Genomic DNA, 26,910 nt, shown 5'->3' on the forward strand with positions numbered 1-26,910 from the left:
ACACACACACTCACAATTGTTTTAAGCAGGGGGATATATTCCTTTAGTACTATGAGAGTAGTAGAGTTGCCCTTAAGGCTATCATCTATTGAGTTTCAAATTCTTGGCCAGTTTAGCAGCAGCAGTCATGATTTACATCTCAAGAAGAGGGCTTTAAATCCAATCAAGAAGTGGTGTTCACACACATCACATTGTTCTACTATTATACCAGCTTATCTTTCTGGAAAATGAAAAATAGTTTTTACCAATAGAGTTTCACTAGATGTCTCAATTACACTCCAGGTCAAGCTTCATGCCCAGGAGTAGCTGAACAACACAAAATTCCATAGAAATTTTGAGGACTTTTTGTTTTATTTGTATTGTTTGGGAATTATAATTTAATTTTATTGTATTGCATTTTTGGTACTTTGTTTTACTTGTTGAAATTTTACTTGTTTGAAAGAGATAGAGAGAGATATCATCAATCCCTATGATCAGGTCTTAGTCATCCCTGTATTCATATAACTGTTCAAACTTGGGATAGCAATTAGTTTTTCATTTTCCCTTCTCATGGAATTCATGAAAGTTGCTAATTTTAATTTGTTCAGCTTTATACTTACCATCACAGTAATTTTTCTAACTAAAACCTGAAATTAGAAGTTTATTTCAATGTTTCTGTAATATAACATAAAAGAAGAAATAGAGATGCGATACAATGTTTTCTCTATAGTTAATAAAATGTTGCTGTATTAGTGTGATTTGACTTTGAGCATGAGCTTTCTAGTCACCACAAATATTTTAAGTACAAACTTGGCATGTTGATGCCTTTGCGTCATTAACATCTGGAGACAAAAATTATCTTGATTTGGATACAGAACAACACGTATTAACTTAATCAGTATATTTTTGACAATAGAATTTGATAAAGGATCTGTTGCAAGACAATTTTTCACTTTTAATTTTCCACATGGGATATCAGAGGATATTCCATGCACAATTCTAACTTCTGCTGTGTGCATTAATTCACTGTAGATTATATTTGACTATGATCGAGGGCATTCTGTGGTGTTAGGTTCTTGCAGCATACTGTCAAATCAGATAACATTGCAAAGAGGAAGTCATATCCACCAATGAATACCAATTGCCCGCTTAAAGATAAAGGCCATCACAATTCGTGTAAAGAGATCCCTCTCTGCATAACTAAATGCAGCAGTACACGATCATCTTTCTATTTCATAGATATAAAAATTATGACTTCCTTGACCTTGTCTGACAGCTTGCAAGATTCAAAGATTTAACTTGATTGAAAATAACAGTACTGTTGCAAAAAGGGTTTTCTTTTTTTTTTTCTTTTTCTGTTTTTCTTTTTTTTGGTTTTTCGAGACAGGGTTTCTCTGTGGCTTTGGAGCCTGTCCTGGAACTAGCTTTGTAGACCAGGGTGGTCTCGAACTCACAGAGATCAGCCTGCCTCTGCCTCCCGAATGCTGGGATTAAAGGCGTGCGCCACCATTGCCTGGCTTTAAAAAGGGTTTTCTTAATGCTGAACAAAATGAATACATTTCTAGGGTCTCTATAAAGCTCAAGGAAACAGTGCATGAACGTGGGAAGCCCTCATACTTAGGCATCCTTAGCATCATATTAAACCACTTCAGAACTTCTATTCTTAATTACACTTTTTTTTTGTGAATACTAAAAATGGATTTGCAGAAATAAAAATATTCTATGATACATTTCAGTGACTGGCAAGGTGATTAATTATATGCTGAAATCTGGGTTATTTTCCTGAGGAAATAATTGCTACAATTATCTTTAGTCCTGATGTGCATTTAAATGAAGTATTTTTAAAGTAATGGTCTAAATGTCTTGATTTTGTAAAATTTTCAAATCTCGTTGTTCTAATGGAAATCACACTTCATGTAATACATAAGCTTTTAAAACAATTCATTTTATTAGATTGTAAAAGTAGTCTTTATACTTTCCACTTATAAACATGCCATAAATATTTCCCTTTCTGTACAAAATAGAATTATTTAGAAATATGGACAATATCAAAAGAATGTGACCTAAAATATCTACAAAAATGACCAAAAACAGAATTCATACTTACTTTCCTATTCATAAAATTGACTTTATTTTTACATAAATAATCAAGAATCCATTGAGCATAGCTCTATAAAAATTGTTTTAAAATATTTTGCTTAAAGTAATCTTGGACTATTGCTATTCAACAAAATTGGATGGATTATTTGCACTTTTATGCTCTCACTTTTATAAATAAGGATACAGAAACAAATTCAGATAATTTACCAATGTCCTTCTGCTGGTCAGTACTAACATGCAAATGTCTTTTTAAGATGGGCACTAAGTGTGTGGTGGCTTGGAGAGGATATTAGTTCAGCACTGAATTCAGCAAATGTTTCTTCTCTTCTAATAAACTTTGAGGTTAGGTTATGCTTTTCATTTATTGTATTTCATAGTAAATATTGGCAACTATATTCAGAAATCTAGTCGTAGTTCTTCAAGGAGAAATAGTCTAGAAAAATGCAAAAAGTCTTCCAGAGAAAATCTGAGGACTCCATTTGAACTAGTAATGAAAAACATGAATAAAAACTGATCTGTAAAACCAAATTCATGTCTCATGGGGACTTTCATTGGAATCTCCAGTGATGTTTCCACTTTTAGTTACAGTCTGAACTATATTGAAAAAAATATGTAGGACAGTGGCAATAGTGACAGTAGACATCTGACAGCAATGGCCAGACCTATTTACAGTGAAGATTTTGGCATAGGGTAAAAATTTCTCTGCCACACACAAAAATTCCTTATGCACTTACAAGATAGGCATTTGTGTCTAAGGAGTATAAATCTCAACTAGCCTATATTTTGAAAACAGTTGTTGAGCATTAGAATTGGTTTAAATGTAGATAAACTAGTAATGTCCTCAAAATATGCTTCAAAGAGATCCACAACATTCAGGGGTTATGTTTAATAATTTATTTATTCTATTTGGATAGATACAGGGGATTTTACATTAAAGTAATCATAAACTAAATGAATTTGGTACCAATGTCATTATTTTGAAAAAAAATCTGTATTTGTATCAAAGGAGCATCATAAATTATTAATGGATGAAGAACAGCATAAATAATCTAAATCAAATAAACAAATTTTATCATCAGAACAAACTCTGCAGTGAGTAGCACCTTAAGAAAATTGCCTCTATGAAACTGTTTTTGCAAGATAAATTTTATCCAGTATGTATCATGTGGATCTGAAAATTATCACAAGGCAATAAATATTATAGTGTTCTATACTAAGTTGGTTGACACAGGAATTCTTAATTATCTTGGACTTAGTAAACAGAAGATATTTCATGTAATTTCTGAATGAACCATTCACACCTGCCTTGAAACTGAAGAGTTACCATCTACCCACTGATAAAGTGAAATACAAAAGTCATATCATACATGTATACCTGGTGACTAAGAATTGGTGTGAGTGACTGGTGTGCAGGTGTGGTACTGGCAGTGTTTTATCAGCAAAGATTACCAGGAACACCCTTGTTATTTGGATTCATTTCCCTTGGTCCAAGACAACATCACACATAAAGAAACAAGTGTCTCTTGGAGGGTATTGAATGCACTAATGATACTACTTGTTTATCTTTTAGGTTCTTTGTAGGGAAGGTAGAAAAAATAAGATGTTATTCTGGCATGAATATTGTCATGAAGTAGGAGAAAATTCATGTTGTTTAGCCTGTCTTTTTTTTTCTTCTTGGTTTTTCGGCACAGGATTTCTGTGTAACTTTGGTAGCTGTTCTTGAAACTAACTCTTGTAGACCCAGCTAGCCTAGAAATCACAGAGATCTGCCCGCCTCAGCCTCCTAGAGTGCTGGGATTAAGACATGCACCACCACGCCAGGCTTTGTTTTCTGTTTTTGTTTTTTTTTTTTTTTGCCGGGGGGGGGGTGTTATTATGTTGCTTATCTTAATGTCTTGTTTATGATGGGAGAATAACTAAAGCTCTTCAAGGTGAAGAAATGGTATGTGGTAGATTGAATTAGAATGGGTCCCATAGACTCATATATTTGAATACTTGGTCCTCAGTTGGTGGATCTGGTTGTGAAATAGTGAGAGACATGTCCTTGTTGGAGAATGCATTCTTAGAGAGAACATGTAAGCATGCAAATATCAGATATGATTCCAGATTACAGGAACAGATAGAAAACGTCAGCATTTCATCTGTGTCATGGTAAAGAAATAACTTTATCAGATTCATTCAGGTACAAAGTTAATGTAAGAAACACACTAATGAATATATGAAATATTACCTGAGGCTGGAGAGAGGGCCCAGCAGTTAATAACACTGACTGTTCTTTCACATGACCAGGCTTCAGTTTCCAGCACTCACACAGCTGCTCACAGTAGCTCACAATCCGTAATTCCGTATTTCCAGTTCCAGGAAATCAAACCTCCTTTTCTGGCTTCCTCAGGCAATGAATACATATGATACAATACATACATGCAGGCAAAATACCCATACACATAAAATAAAACTTAAATCCTTAAAATTGTTTTAAAAGAAGAGAAAATGTGATCCTTTTAAATTTAAATAAAGTTAACTATTGATTAATCCCCAAGCTAGTATTTATTGGATCCAGATATAAATCTGTAGCTAATTGTTAATTGTTATAGTATTGTAAATTATTCTAATCAGAAATCTCAGTGGGAAGATTTTAATGGTATAATTATTCTATCCAATAAAATAGCAATTAGTTGGCTTACTATTGTACTAATTGTAATTAACATAAGGTATTGACAATGCATAAAAGTTAAGTATTGAAAGGTTAGAGAAAAATACTGCATTACAAAGAATCTTTATACCTCAAAGAACATATAAACCAATTTTCTAAAACTTTTGTTTAATTAATAAATTATTTTGCAACAGTTTTAGATTTTTAGAATGATTAAGCAGATAGTACCGAAAATTCTTATGCAAACATTGTCCCTAGACAAATACCTTCTTAAATTAGTGTGCTACATAATTATAAATATTGCACCAATATTAAAGAATTGTAGTTGTCTTAGGTTGTGTTTTTGATTGTTTTTCTATTTGTATTGTAGAGTTCTCTTGGTTTTCATAAACCTATAATGCACAATGAAACATCATTTAGAATAGCATTGATACTGCACAATTGTTCTGTCTATCACAATTGAAAATAAATTCTCTCTATCCTTATGGACAAGAAACACTGCAAATCATCTACTCTCTTCTTTCTCAGATTGCTGGAATAATCAATGTTTAGCTTCTGGAGACTGTCTTCTTTCATTAGAAGTATGAATTTATGATTTTCTCAAGTCCTTTTGGCCTGAGGAATTATTTCATTGTTGAAGAATAAGAATCCACTGTAATTATGAGCAGTTGTTTATTTTCATTCTTTCATACTTTAGGAGATGATGTTTCTTTCCAAGTTTTTTTGACTTTCAAGGGAGTCCTAAATTTTATGTGTAAGGTGCTTTGGGCATTATGTCCCAATTTAGCTGGGTAAATACTAAGGAGGATGATTTGTGGGTTGTATAATTATAAGAACCCATCTAATTTTGTTAAGAAACTGCCCAATATCCTTTCTAGAAGACTGTGGTATCTGAATTCACCTCTGCACAATAACTTGTTACTTTGCATCTTTACCACAACTTGGCATCTTTACCACAACTTGGCATCCATCTTTAATTCTGATGAACAGATAGTGAGATTTTAAACACATTTATTTGTAAATGACTCATCAAAGTGATAGATTTGAGGAGGATTATCTAATAATCATCTAACCTAGAAAACAAGTTACATCTAGAACAGAATATAAGAAAGTTTATGTTAAATGACTATAGCTTTACTTCTTGCAGACTGGGGTTATGGCAAAGAAAGATTGCATAGACAAGATGAGGAAACAGGCTTTGTCTATTACTGGCTTTAAAGAAACCTGTACCACAGGTAGTTGAGATGATAAGAATAAAGAACTTTGGAAGTTATTTGGTGACATTGTCCTCAAAGGCTTACTTGTATGAACACCCTTTTGTCCAGCAGGTGGCACTGTTTGGTGTAGTTATGGAATAGGAAGAGGGAGCATACAGAAGGAAGTGGACTGGGGTGGGAGGAGGGATGCTTCGGGCTTTATAAGCCATCTTCACTCCCTGTTCAGTATCTACTTCCTGAATACAGGGCAGCCCTCATGCCTCTTCCGCTTGTCTTGCCTTTCCTGCCTGCTGATATATCTTAGGTGTCATGATGGGCTGTTTCTCCCTAAAATGGCAAGCCAAAATAAGCCCGTCACTATTAAAGTAGCTCTTGTTAAGTATTTTTATCATACCTGCAAAAAAGTAACCAAGATTTGGAGAAAGTCCCACATAACCCGAAACTATGAAAATATACCTAAACAATTGTCTCGGTGCTCAAATGTTTCTCATTATTTAACCATAAATAGTTTACAAATGGTTGTTAATCAAACACTGTAGGCCCAGATGTTTCCACGCAAGTACATAATGTGGGATTTCCCTCTGTATTCTGTAAATTCCATTAGTTATAAAGAAACTGTCTTAGACCTGTTGATAGGGTAAAACAGCTAGGCAAAAGTAAACTGAATGCTGGGAGAAAGGAGGTAAATCCACAGAGAAGCCATGGAGATGCTGCCAGAATCAGATGTGCTAAAACTTTGCTGGTAGGCCACAACCTCATGGTGATGCACAGATTAATGGAGATGGGTTAAATTAAGATGTAAGAGTTCACAAATAAGAAGCTAGAGCTAAGGGGCCAAACAATGATTTAAAAAATATAGTTTCTGTGTGATTACTTCAGGAGTCTGAGCAGCCAAGAAACAAACAAGCAGCTCCTTACAACACCTGAAACTATGAAAAATATACCTAAACAATTGTCTCAGTGCTCAAATGTTTCTAATCCTTTAACCATAAGTAGTTTACAAATGGTTGTTATCAAACATTATGGGCCCAACTGTTTCCGTGCAAGCATGTAATATAGCATGATAATTGAGAAGAACTGTACCCTTTGCGGCATATGGTCCCTGGTTTAATCAAATGATCTCCATCACACAGATTCTGAAGTACCCAATTACAGAGGCATATTATTATCTGGGAATTGCTTCAGTGAGAGTACTGGCTTATTTGAACTGCTCAATGTATTTCTCTTGAAATTATATCCACATGACATCAAAGGAAAAAACATAATAGCTATATTTCTGGCACATGTTTTTAATAATTTTATAGAACCAAAACATTGCTGGTTCATTCCTGAAATCCAAATGGAAAACATAAACCCTAAAGCAATGACCGATGCTCTGTACTTTTTTTCCTATGTGACACATTTCCAAAACACTACATGTTTTCATCCCCAGCCTCTTTTGTTCGTCTACCTTATGTGCTTCTTTTGCTACGAGAATCATACAACAGAACCCTGATGCCAACACGGACAGCATGAAGTCTTCATCGAACCCTGGCACAAGAATTCAAGCATGGTGCTAGAAATCATTTAGTGTTACTACACACTGGTGACCAGAGGGGAGAATTCTGTTTTAACATGTAATTAGGTGATGAATTGTTTAAGTGTTGCTATATATCTTGACTTTAGTCTAGAACTCTTGTTTCTTAACAATTCATAGTTGCTGGATAATAATATGAGAAGACACATCATCTGGAAAATAAACAGCCCAGGAAGAATCAAAGCCACTCGGTGTCCGTTGGCCTTAGACTCTGTTGAACAGGTTTGTTTTCTTGATTCTGAGTTTACAAAAGAATGAATTTTGATTCTGTGTCTGAGTTTCAGAATAGTGGATTCTCACACTTTGGAAGAGACTTTGTGGTGTTGTATTTGCTATGGATTGCACATAGAGCATTTCTCTGTAAAAATAAGGATGCGTTCTTAGAGTGTATATTAATCTCAGAATATACTGTGTTTTGTATCAATAAGTTTAGTGACTTTAATTACTCTTTTTTTTTCCCTTGTGTTATCTGTGTGAAGAAACAGCTAATTACTTTGATAACAAGCTGGATTCTTTCCCCAGGTTTCTGGTTTCTAATTGCCAATTTGGTATCTCCTTTAGCACTCATTGCTAAAAAAAAAATTGAAGAAAGGGGAAAACAATGAAACTTAGATATGACTTGATAGTGTGTTAATTTCCCACACCATAGCCTATAAAATGTTTCCATCTTTTTTTCAGTCAATCAAGACTCAACATTCTGGCTGTAATTCCCAAAGTTCTGACAGGAAATGCTTACCCCGAGAGATCTTCTTATTAATTTTCTAAAGAAACAAGATGTCCATGTTGATCAGTATTTTACCTTGTCTTAGCTTTTCATTAATGTCAATACAAAAGTTTATGAGCTCTAAAATCCTGAGGTTAAGACTGAGCAGCTATTACAAGTGAACTTTTTGGTCTGAAATAAAGGCTCAGAGAATAAATTACTCTCTTATGTATTCCTTCTTGCTGGTTCAAGAGTGATGAGTGATTTTTTTTCTTCACTGTCTTTCTTTCTTTTTTTATTATGTACAACATGTTTTTTTTTATTGAGAAAAGGAGAAAAAAAAACAAGTTTCCACCTCCTCCCAGCCTCCCATTTCCCTCCCCCTCCTCCCACCCTTCTCCCCCTCCTCCCACTCTTCTCCCCCTCCCCCCACTCCTTTCCCCCTCCCTCTCCAGTCCAAAGAGCCCTCAGGGTTTTCTGTCCTGTGGTAAGTCCTAGGTCCTCCCCCCTCCGTCCATATCGAGATGCCGTTTTTCTTTTTTTTAAAAGAAAAACTATTTTATAAGTTCACATGGAAGCGTTTTCACATTTTTTTTATTACTTTTCTTGTGGTAAACACAGAAAAAAATCACTCTGTCTGAATGAAATCTGTTATTTCTCATCCTCTGAAGAGTTATACTTTAGCTGAAAATTTTCTTTCGGGATAGAAAAAAAAAGGTGTACTTCCTTAGAACCTCTATTTCACTGTGTTTTCAGTAAGTTTTTTTTTTTTTGGAGAAAAAAATCAGTTGTAAAGTAGACTGTCTCTATGTATTATGGCTCAATACTTTGCTATTGTCCAGACTATAATTTAATATACATGGCAAGGGATGTCAGCTTTAAATGTACTGCTTGAGAAAGCTTATAGTTTCCAATAATCAAGATCCTCTTCTGAGTAATTTTATCAAATTAATTTTCTTATTTTGGTGAAGGTTTAGAAGTTCTCTTCCTTTATCTTTCTTTGATTCATGAGTATGAATCCTCTATTGGCTGTGGTTGTGGTGTATTTGTTTATATAATCATTTCCCCTCTGTCGTTCAGTAACCTGTGACAAAAGAAATGGCAAATGCCTGTACTGAGTGATGAAGTCTCGTGGAAATTGAATGGGCATGGGCTAAAAGAGAAACATTTTCCATATGCACGCCATCTCTGAGGTCCTTGATTGTTGGTTCTGTGTCACATATGAATGTTGATCTACCACTGAGTCAGGGAGATTTTTATTCAGCATCACTTAAGTGTGATACATTGGATGTTGGCCTGATACAAACTAGCTTTGTGAATGTTAAGTATGATTAACTAGAACCAAGATTTCTATGAATATATTGTAATAAAGAAAACAAATAAGCAACTTCGGGTTTATTAAAGCCTTGTGTGCATCAATATCAGTAAAATTAATTATTTTTCTGATTCATAAAATAGACCAAGTATAAGTTCCTGGCTAATGTATGGCTTCCTTTGGGATGACTCAAGGACCATGCTATTTGTATGTTTTTGATCTTGTTTCTGTCACCAACACATAATAAAAATTTCCAGAATGGTGATGTTTTTTATGGTGCTGGCATGTAGTAACAATTAGCTACACAGCTATTAAGTAGTTGAAATGTGGTTAGTTTGAGAATGTAAAATAGAATAATCAATGGTTTTGATCGATTTCAGTATAAATGATGGCATGAGCTATTAGCTATTGTCATATACTGTAAATGTAGGGGCCTCTTTGTAGCGTGTGTAACACAGATAGAACGGGGGTACAAGGTACATAAGTGCATGGGCACTTTGCAAGGCCTTGATGTGGAATATATGTGCATAGGTTCTGCTGACATTTCATTGTGTAGGGCTTGATAACTTAGACAGAAGAGAGTAAGAAATTTCATCTTTCTGAGTACGCATCAGTTTGGAGGAAAACTGGAAGAGTTTTAGTGGGGAGTTAGCATACTTTCCGCTATCAACTGTGCCTGTTAAATAACTGATTAAAAGAATGCAAATTGTTTTTGAAATTTTTAATTAAGTAATTGAAGTATTATAACATATCCCAGAATGTTTTTTTTTATTATATTATTTCACTGTCATTGAACAAAAGATGGCAAGTGTGCTTAATAGATGCATATTTAGTGAACAAATCAAGAATTCAGCCAAGAGGTATGAAAGTGAAGTAATGCCTCTCAAACGTTGCTTGGTCTTTTTCATGTGAATGTATACCGTAGCCTCTGGTCACATAATAACAGCTCTAAGAAGCTTGGACTAGGACAAGAGGCAGAAAAGCGCCTTGTTGAATCACATCTCCTGAATATTAACATGCTCAAAGGTCTTTTGTTACATGTGTTACACCTTGGAGACTCATTCCTCCGTGGCCTGGTTGCCCAGGTCTAATCCTCTAAGCTTGCAGATTCATCTATTTTCTATGTCTCTGATTACATCAGTGCTTGGCCCACGTTAGCACAGCTGACACTTGCCAGCCTTTAGTGCTGACAATCATCCTTTTCCAGATATTTGCTTTTCTCACTGGCTGCCAGTTAATGGTCTACCCTGTACTGAGTTGAACTTACTCACCCCATGTGTGATTGAGTTCCAAACACCCACGCAGGAAGCTGAAGAGCTTCCTGGGGAACTTTTATCTTTTACTCTGACAGGGCTTGGATTACCAATTCTTTCAATATTTCTCTTCTGAAATGGGCTTTTCAAATAATGTTAGTAAACACCTGCCAGAGCCCGAGAGTTGCTGTAAACTGTGTCCTAAATATAAATGAAAGAACTCTTATGCATGTGCATGAGTGCTTATTCCCAATTCTGCACTGACACATTGTTACCCAGTTTTACTTTTGACTGCCTAGCACTATCTGCAAATAGTGTCTCACTGGGGACGAGAGCAGAGCTTCAAAGAAACAAGGCAGTTTAAAAAAATGGTTATGTAAAGTGATCAAAGATAATATTTCAGTCCTTCCCTTTTGGGATATTTTGAAATTACCAGGCCTTACTTCTTTCTGGTGTTTCTGAACTGAGTTCTCTGAATGTACAGAGAGTGTTTGTGCAAATATACAGTTACAGAAAAAGAAAGAACTGAGCAACAAAAATAGGACAAAGAAGATACTTGACAAAGCTCACCAATAAAAGCCCTTCCACTCCGTGTTTACTGTATTTTCTCAGATTTTGTAATTGCGTCTGTAAATTCTTTTAAAGAAATTTAATATCTTTAAAACTGTTACCAAGGAATTCAAATAAAAAATAATCAATAAATCAAAAAGATTAAGCGACAAAAACTTGACATATTTTATGTTGTCATGACTATGTCTTAAGGATGCCTCAGAGAAAAGAAACAACCATACAGAATTTTTATAACAAGAAATGAATTTAATGAGTTTGATGAATTATGCACACTGCAAGTACAATAATAATGTAATATTGAACAATTCATGTAAATATTATGAGATTGTTTGGAAGTTCCATTATTAAAACTATTATCTGTGTATACAAAGTTACCAATTAGACTAATTATTGGTTTCTGAAGTTTTGTTTAAAAACTGAAAATACTGTTGTGAATCTTGTGTAGGTCCTAGTAATAATCCTACTTTATAAATTTAGAGGCAGAATATTCCATAGCATATTTTGCACCATTATTAAAATTGTTTCAATACCAGTACAGATAACTGGCATATACAAGAAACATGCTATTCAAACTAATAATTCATGAAATAGTTACCTAAGCCAATTAATATGTTTATTGAGTAACTATGGCATGTTTTTCCAAATCTTTATCTTTAGTATCAAATATCTAATCATAACCCTTTAATGTAATGTATTCATTCATGCACATTCTATATCATGTTCTCACATGTGGGAGTAGTAATTTTACCATCAGGTATGTAATGATGTGTTGGTGGTAGAGAAGTTGCACTAGGTCATATTTTTCAGATGTTGTTTTATGTCTGCATATTTTTCTTTCTCCGTTCCATTTTCTATTCACTAACTACCCATTGCCTTCAGAAACATGGTAAAATAAATGGGAACAAGGTCCTTTGATTGGAGAGAATGACTGATATTCTACCTTAAGTCATGGTGCCAGGATCCACACAGTTATATACATATCAGTTTGTATCAGCTCATAACATGTGAGCTAATTTCATACATCACTAGAAATAATTTTCTTAATACAAGAATTGATATTATTTCAGTATGAATAACAAAGGCATCTTAAACCCAATTTACAGGAGTTATGAAAGTCGGAAGAAAAGTCAGTGTAAAATCAAAATTATTAAAGATGGAGACTAATTTTGGCAGTTCAATAAAAAAAAAATTTGGTTTACTTCAGTGCTGGCAATTGTAACCCCATTTGTGAGTAAGCTGTGCACCACTGAAGTATATCCCTAGCCTAAGAATATATTTTAATGGAGTCTGAAAATTAATTTTAATTAAATTATAGGATTTTTGAGTCCTGTGTAAGATTTTATTTTGCTTTAATCATTGAAATAATTTTTTAAAATGATATGATCAAGTTTAGTACTGTCATTTTAGGTGAAATTCCCTACAGCTTACCTTATAAGTAGTTCATTTATAAATTATTGCTTTCATTTTTGAAATTATGATGTAATTATTAATTCCTCTTCTTTCCTCCCTTCAAGACTTCTCACATACCTCCCCTCACTGTCTTTCAGATTCATGGCTTCTTTATTTCATTCATGGTTGTTGCATGCATGTATGCATATTTTATATATGTACATATACATATATATTACTAAGTATATCCGTCTCAGTTTGCATAATGTTACTTGTGTGTATGTTTGCAGGGCTGACCCTTTGCCTCTTTCCTGGGGAAGACTATTTCTCCTGCAGGCATTTTTTTTTTTTTGCCTGTAGTTCTTTACATAGGGGTGAGGCCTTGGGGGGATTTTTTAATGGGGAGTGCTCAATAAATAAAATAGCAAAAACTATGGTTGATCCAGGAAACCTGAGAAGCATGGTTCATTGAATGCTAGGATGTGATGTTAACTGAGAGTCACATATGAGAAGGGAAGCAGGATTGTCTAGATACAAAATATAAAGGACCTGATCTGTACTGATAAAGGAGGATAAATTCAAAGCGATTAATTCAAAGCCATGGTAAAGCACTGGACATGACTTGGTATTTTCTTAGATAATGAGGCAGCATGGGTAAAATGACACATTTTTATTTTGAAAGCCTTCTAATCTATGAACCTTATTTCACAGTATCTCATGTATGTAATTAAAGCAGGAATACCATTCATTTCTAATAATTGATACACTGCTTGCATCAAATCCAAAGGTCCTGATAAAATTTGACATTAAAAAGTATCCATTTTGGAGTTCTTAAATTTGGCTAAACAGCTTAATATCACTATAAATGTTGAAAGTATTTAAAGCAACATAAGAAAACTAATTTGAGCAATCGTGTGTTGTGTTTAAAGAGTGATTTTTATTTTACAAATCAAAGCCATATCGTAAGTATTTTGTTAGCAATGCTACTGAGAACCCCATGGATCTATTGCATGACACAGTAGAAAGTAGTGAAGTCTAGATATCATGTATCATTTTATAACATTTTAACTTTACATTCTCTATTATTATCTGTAATTTAGCTGCTAGTTAAAGTTGTAATTTCTATGTGTTACTGTAAATTATTATACAAAACCTATCATGTTATAGAAAAGTCACATGTTTTGTAGTTTTATATTGGCATGTTTTGCTGTGTTCTAGTAAAATTGTGAAATTATTTCTGTTTATTTAGTTTGAGCAATTCATGTTTTATCTGCCTTGTGCAACCCTATGTTGTCTGACTCTGTCAGTGAAAGTACAGTTATGAACATACATGTGTGCATGGGTTTTCATTTCCTCAATTTGCATGAAATCATCACATTATTACCTGTATTTAATAATCAGAAATAATTTTTATGTTAAAATTTTAAGATAAGCTATGAAAACATAAGTGCCTATTGTTACTCTGCAATTAAAAGTATAAGTGAATACTCTATTATTATTTAATTTTTATGATTTTTTTGTACCCAAACTGTTGAAATTAAAACTTTAGATATGAGACCCACACACATGTGTGTGTAAACAGCATAAGTGAAAGGCCTGTGATAGAAAATTAAATGAGTTTATTAATGATAAACATAAAAGCATAATGGTGAGGAAAGACATCATCCAATTATTCTTGTGGTTACTAGGTATACTACTTATAATTTTTATCCATTCATTTTTGTGGTTACTAGGTATACTACTTATAATTGTTATCCAATCATTTTTGTGGTTGCTAGGTATACTACTTATAATTGTTATCCAATAATTCTAGAGGTTACTAGGTGTACTACTTACAATTGTTATCCAATCATTCTAGAGGTTACTAGGTATAGTACTTATAATTGTTATCCAATCATTATAGAGGTTACTAGGTGAAATACTTATAATTGTTTTGGCCCATGATATTTTTTCACTTTCATCTGTTCTGTTTGCCCTAGGAGGAAGAAATATAAGCTAATTTTATATATATAATAAATATATATATATATAATAAGCTAATAAACATGGTGTTTCCAGATATTTTGCACATATTATTCATTCTCTTGAAAACCAAAAACATGGTCACAATTAAAATTTAAAAACCGACTAAACTTTATGACTCAAAGATCTCAGCTAATAAATTAACTATATTAAATTAACTTAATTTCACTATCATCTTTCTCTTCTTTCATTCATCTCTCTGTTTTTATTTATCATATTTATTTTTTATAATATTTTTAAAAATATTTTCATTCTATGATTGAAACACAATGTGATGTTTGAACTCATGCACATGTAGGCTAGTAATCAAGCAAGAAGGAGAGCACATAGAAGCTCCAGATTTTAGCCATGTCTTTGTGGTGGTACTTTACATATTATTCTGCATGTAAAGTAGCTTGCATTTTGCCATTATGGTGTAGATGGCACACAAAATGGAAGTATTTCCTGTTGATTATCATCTACCCTTTACCACACCTTCCTGTCCTGAGTAGTATCTGTTAACTGCTTGATGCCCCCAAGATTCCCAAGATCAACTGTGGATTCATAAGGAAGTTCCATTTACTTATGAATGGGAACATAGAAAGATTTGTCACTCCACCTGACCTTTTTTACTTAGTCTAATTTTTGTCATTGAAATAAAATACCTGAGAAAACTCCTCAAGAAGAATTGTATGAATTGACTGAATTCACTGGTCCTAGTTTCCAGTCCACTGTGGTACGTAGGTTACGTAAAATATCTCACATCGTGGTAGAGTAGAAGCAGAAATAGAGAAGAAATCTGGCAACTGGGTATAAGTTTCTAAACCGTGCCCCAGTGACTTCAGTTCCACAGCCAGGCCCCACCTCCTAAAGTTTATCAACTCCCCAAACCTCTCCATCAACTGGGAAGCTTACACAGATACAAAGACATACCAAGGAAGAGTATGTATATATATTTTATGTGAGCACATCTCAACACAAATATATAAATGTATGTGTATATGTCACATTTTATTTGTTCATTTTTTAACTAACAGACTTAAATTTGGCTGCATATTGTGAATAGAGCTGTAGGTGTCTTCTGAGCTGTTTGTTTTTTTATTTTTTAGGACTATTCTCTTTAGGGTATTGATATATCACATGAAAGTTGCATTCTCATTAATATGAAGAATCTACATTTGGACTTCCCTCATATCTGAACTAAGCTAATTACTAGAAATACTGTACAAATGTGGCTTTCTGTATATCCTCTTCGATAGTCTTTTTTAAATAAATGCCATTCTCACTAAAGCTGAATGGTATCTTTGCCATGATAGTTTTTGTTTTCATCCTCCTAATCATTGTGATTCTATCTACATCCTGTAAAAAGAAATGTTTCTAACATCCTCAGACCACTCTCGACGTTTAATTAGACTGATTTTGGAAAGTTACATTAAAAAATCATCATTTAACACGTCATATAGTTATTACAGTTCATTAACTACTTCTCCTCAATTGTCCTTACATCTTACCCCTTGGAAATTTCAGGTAAGTTAAAAATGGTAGGATAACATTTCACTAGTGTTTAGAAATTGTATATAAATTGATAAGAATAATAGGCAGGTTTGGTAAAGAAGGGAAGGAGAATGTTTTAGCGAGCCTTCACTTTCCAAAACTTTTCCTACTGCCGAAACAAACATGAGTTGAGTATCATTGTTCATTTCTTTATTTGTCATACAAAAGAGATGTGAGAAGAAGAAGTAGTAGTATTTATATTCCGCAATGGATAGTTAGTTTGAAATAAACTGAAACCAACCAAATGTCAAATTTCCAAAGACAGATTATCTTGAAATATTAATTCTGACAGCCACTACCTGGCATTAGTATCATAGCCTTTATGTTCAAACATTTCATTTAAAGGTAGCTTCGTCACCCCAGTCCTTTAGGAATCATTTCTGACTATTCTTATTTTCTCTGTACTAACACATAGTCCTTGAATTGTTCAAAATTCAAGGAGTATCCAGCAATTCTCTTCCCCTCCACATACTCACTGCAACCTAAATGTCCAGCTTGCTGTACTGAGGTTATTATAACAGGTTTAGCTCCTTTTCTACTGCCACCCTTCATCCTGTTCATCTATATGGTCAAAGGAGCATTGCCAGGTCCTGTTAGCTCAAAGCAGTCATATGACTGCTTATCTCAGTGTCAAGACCATATTTATTAAAATAGGTCAGCTACTTCCTGCACCCCAATTTCTGCCTCCTTTCCTGTTGTCTGCTTTCTGTGTTTTTTTAAAATGTTATTTACATACCAATCCCAGTTCCCTTTCCCTTCAGTTCCTCCCGCTCCCCTCATCCTTTCCCTACCACACCACCCATTCACTTCTCAGAAAGGGTGAGGCCTCCCACGGAGAGTCAAGAAAGTCTGTCACATCACTTGAAGCAGGACCAAGACCCTCTCCCCCCCCCCTGTATCTATGCTGAGTAAAGTATCCCTGCATAGGGAATGTGCTCCAAAGAGCCAGTCAATGTTCTAGGGAAAGCTACTGGTTCCGCTGTTAGTGGCCCCAGAAACTGCCCAAGCCGCCCAACTGTTACCTACATTCAGGTGGCCTAGTTCAGTCTTATGTAGGTTCCCCAGCTGTCAGTATGGAGTCTGTGAGCTCCAACTTGCTGGGGCCAGCTATTTCTGTGTGTTTCCTTTTCATAGTCTTGGCTCCTTTGCTCAAACTATCGCTTCTCCGTCTCCATGATTGTTCTCCAAAAGTTTGACCAAGTGATTGGCTGTGGATCTCTGCGTCAGCTTCCATCAGTTGGTAGATGAAGGTTCTATGTTGACAATTAAGGTAGTCATCAATTTGACTACAGAGGAAGGGAAGTTCAGGCACCTTCTCCACTTATTGCTTAGATTCTTAGCTGGGATCATCTTTGTGGATGGACTTCTGAGAATTTCCCTAGTGCAGGGTTTCTTGCTAGCCCCATAATGACTCCATCAATCATGATATCCCTTTCCTTGTTTTCCCTTTCCGTCCTTCCCCCATTTTGGCCATCCTGTTCCCTGTTCCCTTGTGGTCTACTTCTCACTCTCCCTCTCACCTCCTGCTCCTCTTCTGTTCGTCCTCCCTGCCCCACTGCATGCTCCCAATTTTCTCAGTAGATCTTGTTTTTTTTCCCCTTACTAGGGGGGTTCAAGTATGTCTCTTTTAGTATTCTCCTTGTTTCCTGTCTTCTTTGGGATTGTGGATTGTAGACTAACTATCCTTTCATATGCACTTATGAGTGAACACATACCATGTTTGTCTTTCTGGGTCTGGGTTACCTCACTCAGGATGGTTTTTTTTTTTTTCTAGTTCCATCGTTTGCCTACAAATCTCAAGATGTCATTTTTTTTCTACCACTGACTAGTACTCCATTGTGTAAATGTACCACATTTTCTTTATCCATTCTTCAGTTAAGGGGCATGTAGGTTGTTTCCAGATTCTGGCTATTATGAATAATGCTGCTACACAGAGTTGAGCAAATGTCCTTGCGGTATGAGTATGCATCCTTTGGGTATATATCCAACAGTGGTATTGCTGGGTTTTGAGATAGACTGATTTCCAGTTTTCTGAGAAACTGCCATTTTGATTTCCAAATTGGCTGTTCAAGTTCACACTCCACCAATAACTGAGAAGGGTTCCCCTTACTCATATCCTCTCCAGCATCAGATCAAAGTCATTAATGAAAGCCTGCCTTTTGTTTTATTCAATGACAGCAGCACATACTGGGCATGTCCCATCCTCAGCATCTTTGCTTCAGCATCTTTGCTCTGCATGGACCTCTTTTGCCTTCATTACTTCCTTTTTGTCCTTACAATCAAAAACTTAGAATTCTCTTTAAAACTGCCTTCCCACTTCACCATGGACTTACCATATTATATATATTTTATATATACTTCTCTATGTCCTATTTTGTATTGATTAAATAAATATAATAGAATTTTTGTTTTTCAAAGTTTTATATATGATTATAGTTAGTTGATATTCTTTTAATGCTTTTGAGTGAAAGAATACCTTGTTTAAGAAAAAGGGAAACATTGTATTTTCAAAAGGAGAATACTTTTCTGAGATTTAACAATTATCTGATTCTCAATTAAATTATGAATTATCTCATGAATAAAAATTTCCCCAAAATATCAAGATATTTTCAAATAGGATATTACTTTAACTGTTTAATGCATATCACCATGGTCATCTTGTTAGTGTTCTGGGAGCCTCACTAAAATAACTCTTCTTCTCATAGTATTAGCAAACTTCAAGAAGATTAGGAGCTTGAGGTTACCTCTCTGCTTCCCATACACCTGATGAAATCTCCACTTAACGTTGAAACAACATTGAGTGGAGAACATTCCCCAAACATTATGCTTTTTGTCATTGTCTTTGATTGTCTCTCAAGAAATGAAAGTAAGGCCACATTGTTAAAGACATATAAAATTTCAGACACCAAACTTAGAGGAACCACACTGAAACTGACCTAGAAAGGACTAGCTCTCATAGTATTTGGTGCTATGCAAGCTACTAAGGTAGAAAAGCAAACAATAGAACTGCCAAGCTGCAAAGCCTGTGAAATAAAATGACTAATACAACAGAATATCCCTAAGGTGCAATAGTGGCATATTATCTTTAGTGTAGACAATAGCTGTACAATTGGAGTTAAGGCTCACTCAAGAAGTGGGAATTCACTCCTGGTACTATAAACCTAGAAAACTACCAGTATTAAAATGCCATCGACCCTAGAGATCCTACAACTTCTACTTTCCTAAACCAGTGATTCATTTTCTTAATACTTGGTATAATTGGGTACAAGTATAATTGGGTAAGATGGTACAGTTTCTATGTGCATTTCATTGACAGCTAATAATATATTTTTTTCATATGTTTATTAGACATCTATACTTCATCTTTTGAGATCTATTTATGAGATGCTAATTTTTGTGATATATCTATGTAATGCTACATGGTTTAGGGTATTACTTTTGTGCTGTCTTATTGCTTACATCTTTATATATTCTAGATGTTAAATCTTTTTCTGGTGTATAGCAGGGTGAAACCTTTCTCCCACTCTATAGGTTGTGTTTTTACTTCTGGCACTGAAAAGAAACTTTTTAATTGCATGCAACTCCACTTGTCATTTCTTGGCATGTTTTCCTGAGCTGCTGGAATTCTCTTTAGAGTTTGTTCATATGTCTGTATGTTGAAAAACTTTCATGATGTTTTCCTCTAATAAATTCAGAGCTTCCAGCCTTACATTAAAGTCTTTGATCCTTTTTGAACTGATTTTTGTGCAGGATGAGTGACAAAGATCTAACTTCCTGTCTATATATGTGGATATCCTATTTTCCAGCATCATTTGCTCAAGAGGGTATCTTTTCCACATATGCTGCTCCACTTTCTTTCTGTTGCTATAATAAAACACTCAACTCAGAAGATGAGCAGCTTTATATAGCTTGTACTTTCAGGTCACAGCTCTTCATTGAAGGAAGTCAAGGCAGGGATTTAAGGTGGGCCCCTTTCTTATTTTGTACAGTGTTGCTTCCACCAAGCAATTTAATTCACAGCCAAGAAGTATATTGAGAACCATAAAGAATGCTGGTTGCAAGCATGTTGATGTGCGGTTTAGAGTCAACTACCTGTTTTACAGAGTTCAAGAATATCTGTCTAGAGATGATACTGCTTGAAGTGAGTTGGTTTCTTTTATAACAATTAATTATTAATAATTCCCCATAAACATGCTCATAGGCCAATCTGATTTGGGCAGTCTCTCAGTTGAGATTAACTTTTAAGATGTCAAGCTCACACAGTGAAAGCTAATTAGAATGGATTTCTTTAATGTAAGTAGAAAATCACTTAGCTTTTTCTGCTCGAGTTTATTATTATATATCATTGATCTCCTTGAGTATCTTTTGTGTTAGAATGATGCTATTTTTTTCAGACAGTATAAGCTCTTTAGTACTATTGAAACAGGTATGGCAATTTCTCTAGCATTTTTCTTTTTATTCAGGATTTCTTAGACTATCTGGGGGTCTTTTGTGTTTTAACAGGAATCTTAAGATATTTTTCCCCTTGTTTTTGTGGAGAATATCATTGGAATTTTGATGGCAATTTTATATCCCCTTTGGCAGTAGTCATTTTCTTTTCTTTAATATAAAATTACAAATTAAAGATAAAGTTGTTCATTTGATACTGGTAATATTTTTAATTTATGTTCCTAGCCAAAGATGTATTTTGGAAAGAATTTACAGTAGAAATGGTTACTCATACTACTTTATTTTATACTTCCTCATTATTCTTCATGCAAATACATGTTGACAATTTCTCACACCTTTCACAGTTTGTATTTTATATTTAAGACAGTGACCTTTATGTGATGCAAGATTAATGAGTGGTTATTGTTTCCTAAACTTGAAGACAATATTCAAGCATAGTTGTCCTTTTCAATAACGAGTTCTCCGAAGTTCGCACACTAGCTATGGTTATATTACAATATTTGGAGATAGTTTTATTTGCTTATTACAAGTTTACAGTAGAGCAAGGACTATATTTATAGTGAATACAGGCCAAAGATGTGTTAAAAATCTTTACATAATTTATACTCCCACATTAGTCTTAAATATACAGCGAGTTCCTCAAGAAAACTCCAAATGTCAGTGATACCAGGTTTTGAGAAAGATATTTTTTACATAGCTCCTGTTTGAAAAACCCCAATAAAGAAGATATTATTTCATTATTGTTTTATCAAGCATATATTAATTATGGTTTTGTTTACAATAGATATTATTGGAAATATAATAATACATTACAAATAATTCTCTTTTAAAGAACGTATAATTTGAGAGGAAAGAAATTTATTGATTATTAAAATATAAAGCTACTAGAGATATAAGAAAAGGTGACAAGGAAACCATTACTCTCGCGAGAAGCTATATTTTCTTTTTGTCTCAGAGGTTATTAGATTTAGAGAGTTAGTTGAGGGTAAGGCATTTCTAATGTTTGGTGAAAGGACTATGAAACCTTCTATTCCTCCTCCTCCTCTCCATATGCCTATCCACATTCATTTGCAATACTTAGCCTGACCCAGTGATACTTGTCAATTCATTCAAAATAATTGAAGTTATTTATTAGTTATAGTTTCTCAAAATGTTGCTGGATCCAGCAATTACAATAGTAATTTCTTTAAGATTTTATCTATTGTTTATTATTTCTACTTTTATATTCAGATCTATATGTTTGTAAATGTTCATGGATATAGAGAGAAGTTAATTTTTCAGGAGACAAATTAATTACTTAGAAAAGGGGAAGTTAGGATTTAATATGGTTAAATTTGGAAGTCTGAGTGAATAGTGAGTTAATGAATTAATTTCAGTCTTTTTCTTGTTGTTTTTTATTTTTTTATTTTTGAGGGGACTGATCAAAACTCTCAATCAGGGAGTAATAACTAACGGGAAATACTTAGTTCACATGTACAACTCACTTTGTGTAATGGCTTTATTGATCCTTAGCTTGATAACAAGACAATACAATATTAAATACTGCCATTTTCATTTGCTTCCAAGTTCAGGTCTATTTTATGTGTGTGTTGTGTGGAATTTCTTTTAGTCTTGGTTGAATATGAATCTATCAGCATATGTCTCCTTTGAAGAGGAGATGCTCTGATTCCTCCCACTCCCCAAGCCATTTCAGGAGTCAGTATTTCTAGGACTCTTGGCCCTGGCTTGAGACACACTGCTTTGTAATCACAACAGGAAGCAGATTTTAGGAGATGATAAAGATTCTGACAGTGAAAACCAAACAATGTTGTATTTGGAGTGGAAAATTGAAGTGAGGTTCAGTTCATTTATTTCCTTAAAGCTTATTCTTGTAGCACACTGGAATTTCTTATGCTTTAGAACATTAGGAAGTATTGCAGGCTCTCCAGTTAATCAGTCTTATGCAGATCCAGTAAACTTTCCAGTCACTGATTTCCCTTGCTTCTGGAACACAGGTTATGCTACTGGTCATACTTTCGCTGGTTTTCCCATACAGCACTTCTCCGCCTCACCAGAGGACTTGCATGCCTATGCATACACACAGAAACACACACACTCTCTCTCTCTCTCTCTCTCACACACACATACACATTTACACATACACACACAGACAGACATACAAACAGACACATACACACAGACACACAAAGAGACACACACAGACAGACATACACTGAGACACACAGGCACAAAGATACACATAGATACACACAGACACACATAGACACACACATACACCCCATCCCCACCCCTCACAACACATGGCCTCACCAAAAACCCTGTATTCACACACAAAGCGTCTCACCAATGACTTTGCTTTTACGTTTCTCTCAGTGGTGCATAAACTATCTAGAATGTACATTTTCTCCTCTTCCTTGTTCATTTAAACATATCTGTAACCATCTGAGCATTTTAGATATGGACTAAGATCCCAATATCCCCTGTGAAACACAGACCATTCTAATTTCCTCACTCTTACCTGGTCCCCATCTGTGTCTTTCCGTATGTTATGAAACAGCAACATAGTCATGAGAGATGCCATTCAGGTTAAGTTAAGGGAGGGCCCACTACCTAGATCTGAGGTGTGTCGATAGATTATGGCATCAAAGTGCCGCAAAATTCCCACTGACACAAGCTTTCTCCAGTACAACCTGAGCTAGCATCTGAGAATGATTGTGGCCCAAGGGTCTGGTCAATTTACCCAATGGTTTCTATTATTTCTGCAAGAACCTAGATTGGTTCTTTTCGTTAAATAACTCTCACTCTTCTGTAAATCTCTTCAGTTCATAGCACCTTCTCTGTATGTTTTTCCGGAGCTGCAAACTTATTCAATCCTAAAAAAGACTGTCCCTTCAGCTAATAAAACCTGTTCTGTGCTTTCCTCATGGAGGCTCACCTTACCCCTCAAACATGAAAACTAACAGCTTCCTCCTTAGACTTAGGTTTTCTTTTTTTTTTTATTTCATTTGCTTTATTAATGAAGGTAGACTATATCATACACTGAAATTCAAGGATGGAGGGTTTTATCTCATATGATGGCAATTACTGTCAGAAGTATATAAAGAACCAAAGACTGTTCTCAATTATGCCCCAAATCAAGGGTACTAGTATCAAACTGAATTGACACAGGTGGGGAAATGGGAGAGCTAGCCAGGCACATGGCCCTCCTCTCTTAGCTCATAGGAGAGACTTTTAAGTTTAGTTCTATTTACATATGCGACAGGGACCTTGTGCTCTGGCTTATGTCCTGGTTAGAGTTAAGAGGAATTTGCTAGTTGGTCGCATCCCAGAAGCTGTATATCAAAGAAGTGGATTTCTCTGGAGATTGCCTTCTCTTCTTCCTTTATGGTTGGGAGAAAAGAACTGACGTGTGAAGACGGGAAACTTGCCCTAAGGAAGAAGGCAGCAGGCCAGGCGTTGGTATAGTGACATTCTTTTTTTTATTTATAAATAATTGCTTTGCTTGGTTGCAATGTTCAGAAACAAAGTCCTGGTAGTCTTGGTAGTTCCTGGTCAACTAAACTGTAGCCCTCACACCTGTGGAGATAAATGCCCGGTTGAAAAATGGCCTGGATTTCCTGGGTGTTTATTTGTGTAACTCAACAAGGCTTGCATTAGTCAGGCGTGATCTGTTGCAGACCAGGCCTGGCGTTTTGTTCATGGAATCATGCATTGTTAATGTGTTTGTATCTTTACTATTGCAGACTTAGGTTTTCTTACACCTGATGACTTCATTTACATGTTACTTTCCAACACTTGCTCTTCCCAAGAGAAATCTCATCCCATTTGATGCTTAACTTAAGTGTTGAAAACTGTACCTGGCAGATTAATTCACTAACTAACTTAACTGTTTCAATTTAGTGTTTATTAAGTGATAGGCATTGTGAAGGTTTGGGGAAATACAAATATAAGAGAAAGTGCTTCTGTCCTTGTTCACTGAGCATATACTTGAAAGATGTAGTTAGATATTGGTTTAACTTCATGACTGTGTTAAGTTGAGGAACACAATCAACAGTGTTAGGAGGATAGAAAGCAGCAGGAACATGATGCTGCTGTCTGAAAGGTCTGTAGAAACTATTTTAAGGAAACTTTATATACACATGAAGCTGAAGTCTGTGTAGAAAAATTGGTTTGATACCATGACAAATACTTATTGAACTAATAAAGCCATTTATGTTATGAAATGGCATTCCAGAAATAAGCATGACGTTTTTATCAATGATACAAACTTTCACCTTTTCTTATGTGACAAGTTACAGTTCACATTTCTCTTCTTGTAAGAAATATTTCTGATATACACTTCTTCAGTTCTATCTTCAAATATACATAAATTCATTTTCCAACTGTAATTATGTTTGGGTGCAAATTGCAAGACACCACCTGAAGACGCAAGGAGTCTATATGAGTTCAGCAGAGTCTTAAGCGTATTTGCCAAATGTTCTTTATTTAACGTTCTCATGTTCTCAATACTTATTTAAATGATTATCTTTCAACAGGCTTTATTTTTACAACTATTATCACATCATGCAGCCTCCACAGGTTCAAGCCTGCTTGTGTCCTATAACAGAGAGAAGTGGACATGGGATCCCAATTTTAACCAAGAAGTTGTCTACAATAATGACCTTGGCAAAGTGAAAATCAATTTTTTTTTCAATGAAGTATCAATGATTGTGTAAACAATGCTTCATGTCAGGCTCCATGCCCAAAATTAGCTGCTCAACACAACAATGTACTCATTAGCATCTTTGAGGACTTTGTTGCATTTTGCTTCGATTTGACATTGGTTTTGCCTGCTTGTTTTGAATGTCACATTTGTGTTTGATTTTGCTTTTGTTGTTGTTTGGTGTATTTCTTTCTTTGAGGCTTTTGTTTCTTTTTTTTTTTTTTATTGCGAAAAGAAGAAAAAAAAAACATAAACAAAAAAACAAGTTTCCACCTCCTCCCAGCCTCCCGTTTCCCTTCCCCTCCTCCCACCCTTCTCCCCCTCCTCCCACCCTTCTCCCCCTCCCCCCACTCCTCTCCCCCCCCCTCCCTCTCCAGTCCACAGAGCAGTCCGGGTTCCCTGCCCTGTGGTAAGTCCTAGGTCCTCTTTGTTTCTTTTGAGAGGGGACAGAGGTGAGAAAGAGCTCATAAAATTGGGTGAGAAGTTGGAAGGGAGAATCTGGAAGAAGGATTGAGGGAGGAGAAACATGACCAAAATATATTTTATTGTATTGTTTTTTAATATCAAAATGTTCCTTTGTGCTAGAGAGTTGGCTCAACCGTTGAGAAGCCTAATCGCTCTTGTAGAAATCCCAGGCTTGGCTACAGGAAGTCACATGGTGGCCAACAATCCTGTGCAATTCCAGAACTGATGCCCTCTTCTGGCCTCACTGGTCAGTGCATACTTGTCATGCATTTGCATACGTGCAGGCAAAATCACTCACACATAGGCAATAAAAGCAAATAAATCTTTAAGAGAAATATTTCTTTTCTTCTTAGAAAATAGTGAATACAGGTTTCTAAGACAAAAACACAGACTGTACTTTTCCTTCACTATGTTGTTGTCCCCATGCAGACACAATCTCTGTCTATTGTTTCCATTTTCATTTTACCCCTTCTGCCTCATTAGTCTGCAGTAGAGAAAAGGCCAGCACAAAATAAAGCTTAGATCAATCATTTTTCCATAGGCCAGCGAAAGCAAAATCAATCACTGTCCATTCAACTGGTTCTTAGCTATTGACTTTAAATTTTCCTGAGCTGAGGCCACTGTACTGCTAATTGCAGAGAAGTTTCAGGCTTTTGCTTGAGCAGTCTTCATAGCTATCTTTAGAGAAGGCACATAACTAGACCTTTGTTAATTTCTTCTGTGAAGTCTGGGATTTGATGAGGGTCAGGAATCTTGAACCTATGATTAGAAAGAAGCATGATAATAATACCCTAAGCATTATTAAAACGTTTGCATAGAAATCCCAGGTAGTTTGCTAAGGTATGTAGAACGTTCATTTTCACACTCTACTGCATGTAGATTTCATTTGGAAAAAATTCTGCGTTAACTATTAATAACTCTTCATTGTGGGAACTTTTAAAATATTAAAAAATAACTTATGTTGATACATATTTTCCAAACATG

The sequence above is a fragment of the Microtus oregoni genome, unplaced genomic scaffold, assembly GCF_018167655.1.
Source record: "Microtus oregoni isolate MIOR12 unplaced genomic scaffold, Mior012 000009F_ref0000495, whole genome shotgun sequence".
NCBI classification, from domain to species: Eukaryota; Metazoa; Chordata; class Mammalia; order Rodentia; family Cricetidae; genus Microtus; species Microtus oregoni.